Below are 12,202 nucleotides of genomic sequence, written 5' to 3' on the forward strand. Positions count from 1 at the left end.
TATGCCCTACATTTCAGAAGCATTCAGTATGGGATTTGACTGTTTGATTCATAGATGAAGTAAGCTTTTTCAAATGGATTTCATATACAGACTTTGCCTTCTCAGGGTTCGCTATTAGTCGGTTACAAAACTTCTGTTTAAATGCTAATAAAAATTAGTTGTGGCGCACATTACTAGTAAACATTAGAGCTGCATGATTAATTGTTAATAGATCTCGATCTCGATTCAAACACCCATGTGATCTTATTCCTAAATAACAACAATTCATCAGTGTCTATTAAACCTTTGACAAAGGTTTTTCCGCTGAGAAAGCAGTTGAGTATAGATATGAAACAGTCTTCTGAACATCACAATATGGTTGTGTCTGCTACAAATATTCAAATTATTATTCTCTTATTATCACAGAAGTACTGACATAAAAGTTTATATTTCGGTTATAAACACTGATGTCTACAATTGTGATCAAAATAGAGCAATTAGATTCTCAATTTGTCCAGAATTGTGCAGCTCTAGTAAATACATTGTGTTATTATTGTTATGAGCTGACCAAGAAAAATTCCAGACAACTACTTCGTATGGCAATTAAGTATTGAATTGAATATATATAAATGAAAATAAATTAACATTACATGAATTTTTCCAGGCTAGTCGTGCCTTGATAACCACTGTGTTATTGTCCAATTACTCACGACAATGTATGTTCCTAAAATAATTATGAGACACTGTTGACAATTATGCTGACTCATGCCTGTTTTTAAAACCCAGATGATGACAATACAACTCTAGTCAAGTCTAAATTAGTTAGACTTCATTATCTCTTTTGTTTGGCAAAGGAAAAAGACATGAGGAACAACATGAGGGTGAGTGAATGATGACAGATCATTCATTTTTGGAGTGAACTATCCATTTAATGTTTGTTAACCCTCCGGTGCTCTTTGTGTGTCAGTCAATTTTTTTTTTTTTTCTTCCAATGAAAAGAATGTACTATATTTTAGTTTGATAATGTATTATGTTTATTATTTTGTATTTTTAGGGGATTTTATGGTACTAAATTATATTTACGCTGTAGTTATAATCAATTTATTCTCTTTTTGAGCATAGACCTTAAAAGTAATGAAATTTTGAATGCTTTAGAGCACATACTTATTTTTAATCTATTTTCAAAGACGACACTTGGAAATTTATTGTTGAAGTGAAATAAGTTTTAAAAAGTTAACTGGTAACACTTTACAATAAGGTTCATTAGTTAAACATTAGTTAATGTATTAACTAACATGGACTAACCATGAGCAATACATTTCTTACTGTATTTACTAATCTTCGTTAACGTTAGTTAATGAAAAGACAGTTGTTCATTGTTCATGTTAGTTCACAGTGTATTAACTAATGTTTACAAGATTTTAATAATGTATTAGTAAATGTTGAAATTAACATTAACAAAGATTAATAAATGCTGTATAAGTGCTGTTCATTATTAGTTCATGTTAACTAATGTGAACTAATGAACCTTATTGTAAAGTGTTACTCTAAAACTGAAAATGAAAGCCATAAATCTACACAAATTGTGTTCCAAATTTGAACTTGATCTCAAAAAATGAACTTTCATTAAGATTTTGTTTGGCTGCAGTACCAAAAGTTTTCACTAGGTGAAATTCGTCTTCCATTAATTTCCAATGCGCGAGGAGCATAAGTGTGACTATTTTTCAGGACCATTTAACCTTTTCAAATCATCATGTCCATGATTTTTTATTTATTTTATTTTTTTTCCCCACATAGCAAGTCCCAAAACCTTTACCAAGTTTTGTACCATTCCGATGAAGTAAAAAATTCTAAAAAACAAAATGTAAAAAAAAAAAAAAAAAAAACACCAGAGGATTAATAATGAAAGTAATGATGCAGTGTCAGTCTGTCATGTTTATTTTATGAGACTGAGAGTCTGGTGGGGTGTCAGAAATGGTTGACAACTTCTGCTCTAAAAACTCTGATCTCCCATCAAAGTAACAAATCACCATTCTCCACAATGCTCCAAGCTTGCTACACTGGTAATCCCAATCAAATCTAGGTTAAAAGGCCACAACACATGGTTACATACATTTAAAACATAAAATAGTAATCAAAAGAGAGATCACAGGGAATAAGCAAAGTGAAGAAAAAGCATCTCCATTCAATGGAACTGCAAAAATAATGTCCAAACATGCTTTCCAAAGACTCTTATGGACCCTTCTGCACCACAGAGCCAGAGTGTTTAAACTTTTCAGGGAATTTAAAATATGAATGGCTTACTTACAGTCATCTCTGCACAATAAGCTTGGACAGCACAAAATATTTTAACATTAATATCTTAACACTGTTCCCATGAGCAATGTACAGTGCCCTAACTACAAGAATGTCCATGTAATGACCATGAAATCAAAACTGACAGTTCTTATTTTTTTAATGAAATGTTGCAGTGTTTATTAGTGATTTGACCATGAACTGAACTAACAGTTCAAATATGAGCCATGAAAATAAAATAATACAGCTTATAACTGAAAATATGATTTTGGCAATATAAATCATTAAAAGACAGGCCATGTCATGGTAAAGCCTGAGAGAAACAAAGTTTAACAAGAATAGTTGAATTTTTAGGTCCAGTAGTTCAATAATTAACTCTGTGGGCATGAATAAAAACACGAAAACTCTCATAAATAGCATTATAAATGAAAGATGAGAGGCAAAAATGCCAGAATACACATAACGAGGACAAAACAAGGACAGACTACATAAGTGTCCCTTTTGGCAAGGAAAAGCACCCGTCTGATTGCAAGGCTATCGTGTGATTGCACACACTCTCTCTCTCTGTGTGTGTGTGTGTGTGTGTGTGTGTGTGTGTGTGTGTGTGTGTGTGTGTGTGTGTGTGTGTGTGTGTGTGTGAGCATGGCACGCTTTAGTTGCGATGATGAGGCAGTGTTACCGTTATTTTACTACTAGTTATACAACACCTAAAGCAAGTGTGTGATGCAAGTGACTAAAATGTTAGGTAACTTGAGTTATCTTTGATCTCTGATGACAATAAAAATACATAAACCTTAAAAAAAAAAAAAAAAAAAAAAAAAAAAAAAAAAAAAAAAGTAAAAAAATAATAAATAAAAAAAATAATAATAAAATCAGTGTACTGTGCACATGCACAACCGCAAACCAAGTTTCCATGTCATTTTCTGAATCCAGGCCCAGTTTTCCCTATGCATTCTTCTTAAATTGCCGCATTTGTAAATTAAATTAGGAAAAAATAAAGAACAGACCCACTCGCGTTAAGGACTGTAAAATCTCATTAATATGTGTGGCAAAGCTCATCACATTTCGATCTAAATTGACATCTTCAAAATACCCTGGAGCAAAACTATGAAGGATACTTTGTAGCTGTGAGGGCATGCAGTAAATCTGTCTTCAGTGAAAGCAGCTTTAAATCAATACTTTCCATTAGTTTGAATGTGGACTGAGAGAACCTTTTTGAGCAATGGTGGGTCTCAACAATGCCGGAAAGCTGCAATTCAGGCTAAGCAAACTGTCATCTGTTGATTGAAGTGACGGTGGAGACACAGAACCTTAAGGCCCAACAGCAGAAGGAAATTGCTTGATGAGTGCAGGTGTGTGTGTCTGTGTGAAGGATGGTGATGTAATGGGATGGAGAGACAGCAGAAGGGATTGAATAGGACTAATTAAGTCAATTAGAAAGTAAGACACATCACAAGACACATATAGAGGTTAAAGGTGACAGATCAGTGTTTTTACCAACCTCCTTTAATACATTTATAAATGTGAAAGAGAGATGAGGCACCGGAAGAGGAAAGAGATTAAATCACATATGAAATATCTAATAATTTCCAAGAATGTAATAACCACTCAAACTAAACAAATGAGACAGGAGCTCATGGAAATGAAGTGCACATATCATGTGATTTGGTGAGTTTGTGGTATAAACACAACATCAATGCGGAGCTGTGGCAGCATAGCGCACATGCTTTTGACACGTTGTAACCGCAGCGTTCACTCGGGTTAAATGAGTTTCTGAATTCCACTCCGCAGAACTACCTTTACATTTATTCTGTTAGCAGACACTTTTAACCAGTAACTTGCAAATTCGAATAGCACAGTAGCACAGTGAGTAGCAAATTATATTAAAATGATTAGAATCTTGCAAATACATAAATCATGATATGAACATTGCAACAGCTTGCAATTTTTGAATCATTTTAATACTTCAAAAAGTTATGAAAAGTCAGTTTTAGGTAGCAGAGAATAGACAAACAACTGTTACTTGGGGTTTTGTGTGTGTGTGTGTGTGTGTGTGTGTGTGTGTGTGTGTGTGTGTGCGCGCACTCCAATGACATATGCGAGACAATCAACAAGTCTTTGCTCTCATAGTAATCTAGTCTGAGAAGATAAGCTGGCTGCTGCCAACTTTTTAGTTCCAAAAGAATGTTAAACGTACAATCAGGGTATCTTCCAATCCAAATAAAACAGGCGATGTAGGCTAGGGGGTAGTTGTGGGTGCAGATGGTAAGTAAATTAATAAGATATTAATATTTCATGCGTAGTTTGCCGAATTTATTTGTAAATGTAGTGTCAATAAACGCTTTAAGAATCCATACAAATGTAGCAGAAGATGACTATTATTCTGTTGAGCAGAACTGAGGAACAATCGATGACTGCAATGTTTGGTTGACCAATCAGCGGAAAGGGGCGTTTCATTTCCGCCCACATGTAGAGATTGAATATTCTAAGCTGTTTATTAATTTTCTACCCCTTTTTGTTTTGTTTTTGTTGTTGAAAAAAAATAAAAAACGAAAAATGTGCCTTTTTTAAAAATGAATTTACACACTTAAAGCATTATCATCTTGCATACCACATTTCATATTATTTAACGTTATCACTTTTTTTTTCAATATTGTCTAGCCCTAGAGAACAGCATAAGCAATAAGTACTGCTATCATATCATATGTCTACAGAGCATTAATATAGTATCTAGATTAATATTTGAATGGATTTTTCCATTTAATCAATGTATGTATAACAGCAACTTTAATAAATATGCTTTTATAAGTGTGAAAGTAAGAGATCTCATATATAAATCTAAGTCCTTCAATCACAAAGGAGTGTTAATGTGTGGTCAGAGGAGAACAGAGTCTGTCTGTAGTCAGCAAAGGGCAATCAGATGAATAGGTAAGTCAATTGCTATGGATGGAAGGAAGCACATGAATGGAAGAGTGAATAGAGTGAAGAGTAAATCTAATTGAGCATAAATGATTGCAGAGAAGCACTTCCACCAGCCCAATGATTTAGCCTCAGACACAGATGTTAGAATGGGTGAGGGAAAGATGGACTGATAATTATAGAATGGAGGAGACCCCAAAAGTGCAGGAAAGCAAAAATCAAAATGAGAAAATGAAAAAGCTAGGGGAGGGAGTGGACATAAGTGAGAAAGGTTCATTTTTAGGTCTACCTAATCTAAAGTACAGGAGAATATTGCAGAAAGGCTTGCTTTCCACAAATGAAAAGTTGTTATCTAAAGAGGAACGATCAGATGTTATTTTTCAACAAGACAATGCTCCTTTCCAAATTGCAAAGACTTGAGAACAAGTCCACCAGGCACATGTTTTTGCCTGGTCAGATTTAGGATTTGAACCCTATAGTGAATATTTGGTCTTACATTAACCTCAAATGAACTGGAAGACATTTTTCAACTGAGCTGTTTGAAGCCATTAACATTGAGTGGAACAACACTGACTCTTCTTCCTGTAAAAGCTGTTGGGGAAGGCTATTCCATGCTATGTTACTTTACAGTATTTGTGCAATTCTTGCTAATTTTCTGACCAGTGATTTGTGATTAAAACGGTTAAGACCATTAAAAGACCACTAAATATTTTGGCATTTTTAGCTTGGCCCATGGTGTGTATGTTCCACATAAGGAAGAAAGTCATACATGTTTTAAATTAGGGTGAGTAAATGATAACAATTTTCACTTTTGGTTGAACTATCACTTTAAGTTGTGTTTTATGCAAAAACTAAAATCCATTCAAAAAATTCATAAAGTCACAATTACCTTTTTTATTAGGTGGCAGAAACGAGCTTCTTACATAAAAGATGGTGAACAGAAACAATTCTTTTTTTTTTTAAAAAAAACAGACTTTTATTTTTATCTCAAACAGCCTTTATCTTTCTCAAATGTCACTGAATTTTATTTTAAAAAGATGTCAGATGCCACATGTCACTGATGATATTCAAATCAAGCATGAGGCAGCATTTCTCATGTGGTGGCATGTAGAGCGACAATGTGTGTATTGTTGGAACAGTGAATGCTATAAAGACAATCTGAGAGTGACACCAAGTGAAGAAGATAGATAAAATCAGCTGCACCAAAGGGTGGTGCCAATCAATCATACCAGAATGTTCAACAAGATGACAGACAGGAAATGAAGCTGTCAGAGAACCAGAGAGGCAGATGATCATTGTGATCTTACCTATGTCTCTCAGAGCCCAAAATACAGTATATTTATATAATAAGCGAGTATCCATCTTCCAAACTGCAGGGCTCCAGACAAAACAATTCATTAAGGAGCAATTGGCTCCTATAGGGGGAAAAAACAGGCGCCAAATAATTTTTTTAAGAGCCACACAACAATGAACTTAAAATTTTAAATCATTTACTTTTAGTCATCCTGTTTTGTTTATATCTCCCCTTTACAGTTTCAGCTTTTTCATCTTGTGACTTTTCTGGGAAATGAATGTCACTATTTTCACTTCTTACTATTATAGTTTTTGTTAATATTTTGAATCCGATTAGATTTTTATATTTTCTGCTTTCATTTTTTGTTAAGTTTTAATTTTTTTTTTGTTTTATTTTTTGTTGTTTTTAAACATGTCTGCTTAGTTTGTATAGATTTTTATTTTAGTATTAACATTTATTTCAAGCAATAAAAAATGTTTTTAATGGTTTTAGTTAACTATAATAACCCTGATGCTAGTAAAATCTTTATATTGAATAATGTGTGTTAAATAATGTTCTTAGTCCTTCCTTCCTGAATCTACAACAGTTTACTTTGAATCAAATGAAAATAAATATAAATATATGGAAATAAATATATAAATATATTAAATTTGGTTTGTGTAACCAAATAACAAACAGGGGCAATTGATATACATACTGCTTGACTTTGATTACTTTGAAATACAGCGGGACTCTTATTTTGAAATGTCTGTGCTTTACTTTTGCTGCTCATTCAAGTTCAGATGAGGATTAAAAAATTACGTTGCTAAAACCGTTTACAACACAATATAATATAAATAATATAAAGTAAACTTTGTGATAATTGATCAGCATTAGTTCATAAGCAATCGGTTGACAAATGTGCGCTAATCATTGACTGCGAGCTGCTCTGAAGAACGCACAACAGCGCCATCTTTTGACTTTAAAACATGCAGAGCTCACATTTATTTAATGAAATTAATAATAATCACATTAGGGAGTATTGCGATTTGTTTTTCCATCCACAAAATATAAGACGCCTTAAAATGATCGTTTATACTCGTTATACTGTTTAAGGCACTGAAGACTTTTAATGACCTTAAATTTATCTGATGAGCATGAGCGGAGTGGAATAATGAAAGTGATCAGCATGATTGATATTCAAAACGGTAAACGTGCTGCATTGTGTGTGTATCTGCAGTCTGTAGAGCCGGTTTCCCCTTTTGAATGACGAATATAGACAAATTTATTTGAATAAATAGGTAGTTGTCTCCTTAATGCAGGAGCAGAACGGTGTGTTCTAATGCAGCTGTTTTGCACTGACGCAGGCGACGCGAGGCAACAACACAGTCGGCTTTCATCAGCGCTAGTTCTTTGGCGTCTGTTTGGTGTGTGAAATTTTTCCCTACCTGTTCATATCTCGGCGCCCTAACTCAGTGAAACATTCACACGCAGCATCTTATTTAATTACGTCAACACAGCAAATGATGTGACAGGCTACTGGTCACAGAACATGCAAATAACATGCAAATTTTACAGTCATAACGCGTGAATTTGTATGGTCGCCAATGGCGACCTCAGCAAAAATATCAGTCGCAAATTAATATTTTTAGTTGCAAATGCGACCGTTTTAGGCCCAGTCTGGAGCCCTGAACTGTGTTTTTTTGTCTTATCCTGAATCACTATAGTGTGCCTATTATAAGTATTTACATTCAGAATATTTTAAACCAGGTGGGCTGACAATCACTGCGGAAAAGCCCAGTACCTGTGTGACGACTCACTGCTAGAGTGGCAAAAGTTATATAGTGTACCTTTAACTGACTATTTATAATGAAAGTGATGGGGCTTTCCTCACAACCTTTCCTTTACAGCCTTTTATCACTCTCCGCAAACATATGGCGCTCTTTAAAGACGCACTCTTCAAACACAATAAATACCTTTTATACAGACACAGATTACAGACATTTCATTCATCAGCTGTACATACGCATATTTGCTTTGTTTTACAGAGAAACCTCGCAGATCCAGCTATAACAAAGATTTTCTTATTCTTTTACGGTGTATAAAATGAAACACATTTAAGATGAAATACCTATATATAAAAATAAAATCATGTTTATAGGGCCACCTAGAGTATATGATTTTAACGTGCATGTGGTTTTCCTAAATTTTTTTTGTAAACGTAGAACACATTTTAGAAAAAACATTATAAGTGAACGATGATTTGTTTGTGAAAATGTTCACATGTAGACTTCACACACAAATTTGTGCATACAAACTAGGGATGTGTGCAACGACTAAATTCATAACTGTTTAAATGGAAATTCTGCAACCAACTAGTCTAACCCCGCCCCCCAGAACCAGTCTGTATATGCGATCCATTTGAAAGAACACTTAATCTATGAACAGTCAAAACCCATACTGAATGCTGCTAAAAACAGGTCAGATATCAGATATAGTGCTTGCCTTGCATTATGATCATTGTATACTAAAGTTGTGCAGCAAAGTGTTGTGTTAAGCAAAGTTGGCAATTACAGACAAAATTAAAATTTTATTCAAATCAACTGAATCAATAGGCAGCGCAAGACCAATAAGTTCAAACCTAATAGCCTGTTATAAACTTATTTCCTTAAATAAAAGTTAGTCCACATAAGTCAGTGCATTTAGGTATTGTTGTTCGTTAACCATGGCAACCGCTTGCGTGTCCTGGTTTTAATGAGCTTCTCACAAATGAAAACAAAGGCCCTTTTAAGACAAGTCATTTCACTCGGCGGCCATCTTTGAAACGACTCTTGGGCATCCAAGTGAAGCTGCTATCTTTTAGAATGGGGAAACATCAAATTCTCCAAAACTGTTCACTATGCTTACAATTAAATTTCATTTTTAAAAACACCAATGAAATCTGACAACAACAATCTCATAAAGCTTCATTCTTATGTTCAAATACCATTTAAAAAAAAGCTTGTTTTTCATGCTAGACCAGCCAATGCGCATGCAAAGTCATGAGCGCGAGTCTGAGAACGCTGCCTGTTTCTATAGCAACCGGAGCTTCTAACGGCAGCTGCAGTGAGTCAGTGACTAATCAACGATTGGTTCTTTCACTTAGAAAGCGGGGCTTATTCGCCATATTGGATGTTGCACTTTCTCCCATTCATAAGTAATATGAGTGCATCGTCTCCCTATATATAAAGTCTTTGATGAAAAGTATCTGTATATGACGGGCGGGGAAAAAAAATAGCAAGAAAAACTTGACGTGTACTGACGACAACATTATTTAACTGTATTTATTTTCCTTAGGATGTTGATATAGCAACTGTTCAAGTGTCAAGCATGTTTCATTCTCAATGTTTCATACCGTATTGTCCCACATAACCAGGAATACAACAAGCCTAAGCAAGCTTAATTGTTATACTAGTTTGACATGACATTGAAGAAAATGGAAAGTTTTGTGTAGGCTTTCAAAATACTCCTTTACCTTGCTCATCTTCCGAGTGGACATTTTTCTGAACCCACCGCGAGCGCCACAGAGAAAACCAAAGCAGGCAATATCAGAGATAAAATTAAATGATTTGATTTTGATATACACTTTTCAAAATAATATATTAATTTCAAGATGTAACATTAACATGATGGTAATTTAAACGTAGCCTTTGTAAAAATATAAAGCAAAACATTAACATGCAAAAAAAATGTAAACGACTAGTATTTTTTAATAGCATTTTCTAAGTAGTTGTCAACTAGCAGCAGCAGTATCGTTTAATTGACTAGTCTCGCACATCCCTAGCACAAACACTTAGTGACTAACAATAGCCAAAACTGCTGGTAATGGTTTGAGTCACCATTTATGTTTCATATTCAGTTTTTCAGCAAACCGCGCGGCTGTTGCCAAGCTCTCTTATTTTTTCTACACAAATATTTGTTACTCCTCCAAGGACTGAAATTCTAGCCCTTTGATGTACAAACAATAGCTGAGATTCTTATATCATTATTTCAAGTTCTCCATGGCTTGGGAGATCTAAGTTCAATTTGTGACTTTACATTATATGAATTATTAGCTTCTTCCTCCGGTAATTGGCTCTTACACAATACGTCTAGTTCTATGGTATGTTGAGTCGGGTAAGAATGCGACAGCAAAGAACAAAGCAGACTAGAATAATGTGATGGCACGTTAATGAGGTCAAACTCTCAAGTGGCTAATTTTCTATGTTAAGACACCTTGAGAGCAGGATGATTAAAATAAAACATAGAAATCCAGTTGCTACAGTTGTTAATTTCATCAGATATTTTAAAATTTTAGTCTTAGTCCTGTGTCAAATGTACTTTTTAGTTTTTATCATATTTAGGACATTTAAGTAGCTTTTATAAACATGCCTTAGAGGGAAAAAAAAAAAAAAAAAACAAAAAAAAAAAACATTTCTGGTGTGCATCTTGAGACAAAACAATGGCACTGACACATTTTAAGATATGCTTTTAGTTAAAACAACTCAAACATGCATTTTAGTCTGAGACTAGGCTTAAGCCTTGTCTGTGAAACCGGGGGTAAATGTCTGGCCATTTTAGTCTAGTTTTAGTCATTAAAAAAAACTTTCACATTTTCGTCATGTTCCATAATGGTTCAATTAATAATTATTATTATTACACTCAAAATTATAATGGCAACAATTGTCATTTGAGAAATTTATTCAGAATTATTGCACCTATAAGCACAAATCAAGAGAATGTCAACTCATGCGCATGGTTTATTTTACCTGATTTAATACGTGCTATGAACACACTCTCTACATTATGAAAACTGGTAAAACAAGAAACCTCTGAAACTGTGAAATTCCTATTATTAATTTCAATAATTCCAAAAGACAATACAGGGCTCGATAATAAGTATTGCCCGATTGCTCGGGGCCAGAGTGAACGACGCTCAGGACAGTTGACAGAACTGTCACTTGCCTGATCGGGCCAGTGCCGCATTGTCATGAAAGTTTGTCATTTGCATGTGTTTTTAAGCCTTGCCAATCTAAATATTCAAGCACAAGAAGACACAAAAGAGAACTCCGTACTTGCGTGCTGTTTGAGAAATTTTGCGTGCACAACACACCTCCGAAGCGCATGTCCAGAAAGGCGCATGTTGGACTAAGTTCTCTTTCACGTCTTCTTGCGCTTGAACGGACATATTCTCACAGAATTACTGTGCCCGTATTGAGTTGGTTGTGTCTTAAGTGAATGTAAACAGTTAAATATAACAGGTTGTGTAAGTACATTTATTCAGCAACCACAATTTAAAACAATATAGTTGAGATCCATGTTTGGATTTATTACAGTTCATCACTGAGAAGGTTTGATCACAGATTTCGTTGCATCAAACAGCACAAGTGGCTCTTGAAGAAACAAGACTGACTGAATGACACTTTCATTTAAGCAGAATTTCTTGCTGAACTCCAGCTTGTTTATCTGACATCTGGCAACTGCAAGCAGTTTTTTCTGCTTGCAGAAAAAACTGCTTTTACTCAACAAGTGTTTTTGTTGTTGAGTAAAAGCAGTTACTCAACAAAAATACATTTTAGTCTAATTTAACTACATGTTAGACTCATATTTTATATTCAAAAATATTGCATGTTGATATAATCATTTAATGACTTTGGTGTCACGTCATTGACTTGTCTTAGTCATGGAAAAAAGGTAGTTGACGAACATTTTTCATCA

General features: G+C 34.4%; 1 protein-coding gene across 1 annotated transcript in view; it reads right to left on the minus strand.

The window, feature by feature from the left end:
• Positions 1 to 12,202, minus strand: part of uxs1 (UDP-glucuronate decarboxylase 1) — a 77,603-nt gene that overhangs the window by 21,530 nt on the left and 43,871 nt on the right. The window lies entirely within an intron of this gene.

Source organism: Ctenopharyngodon idella, chromosome 9 (genome assembly GCF_019924925.1).
Source record: "Ctenopharyngodon idella isolate HZGC_01 chromosome 9, HZGC01, whole genome shotgun sequence".
Classification (NCBI taxonomy): Eukaryota; Metazoa; Chordata; class Actinopteri; order Cypriniformes; family Xenocyprididae; genus Ctenopharyngodon; species Ctenopharyngodon idella.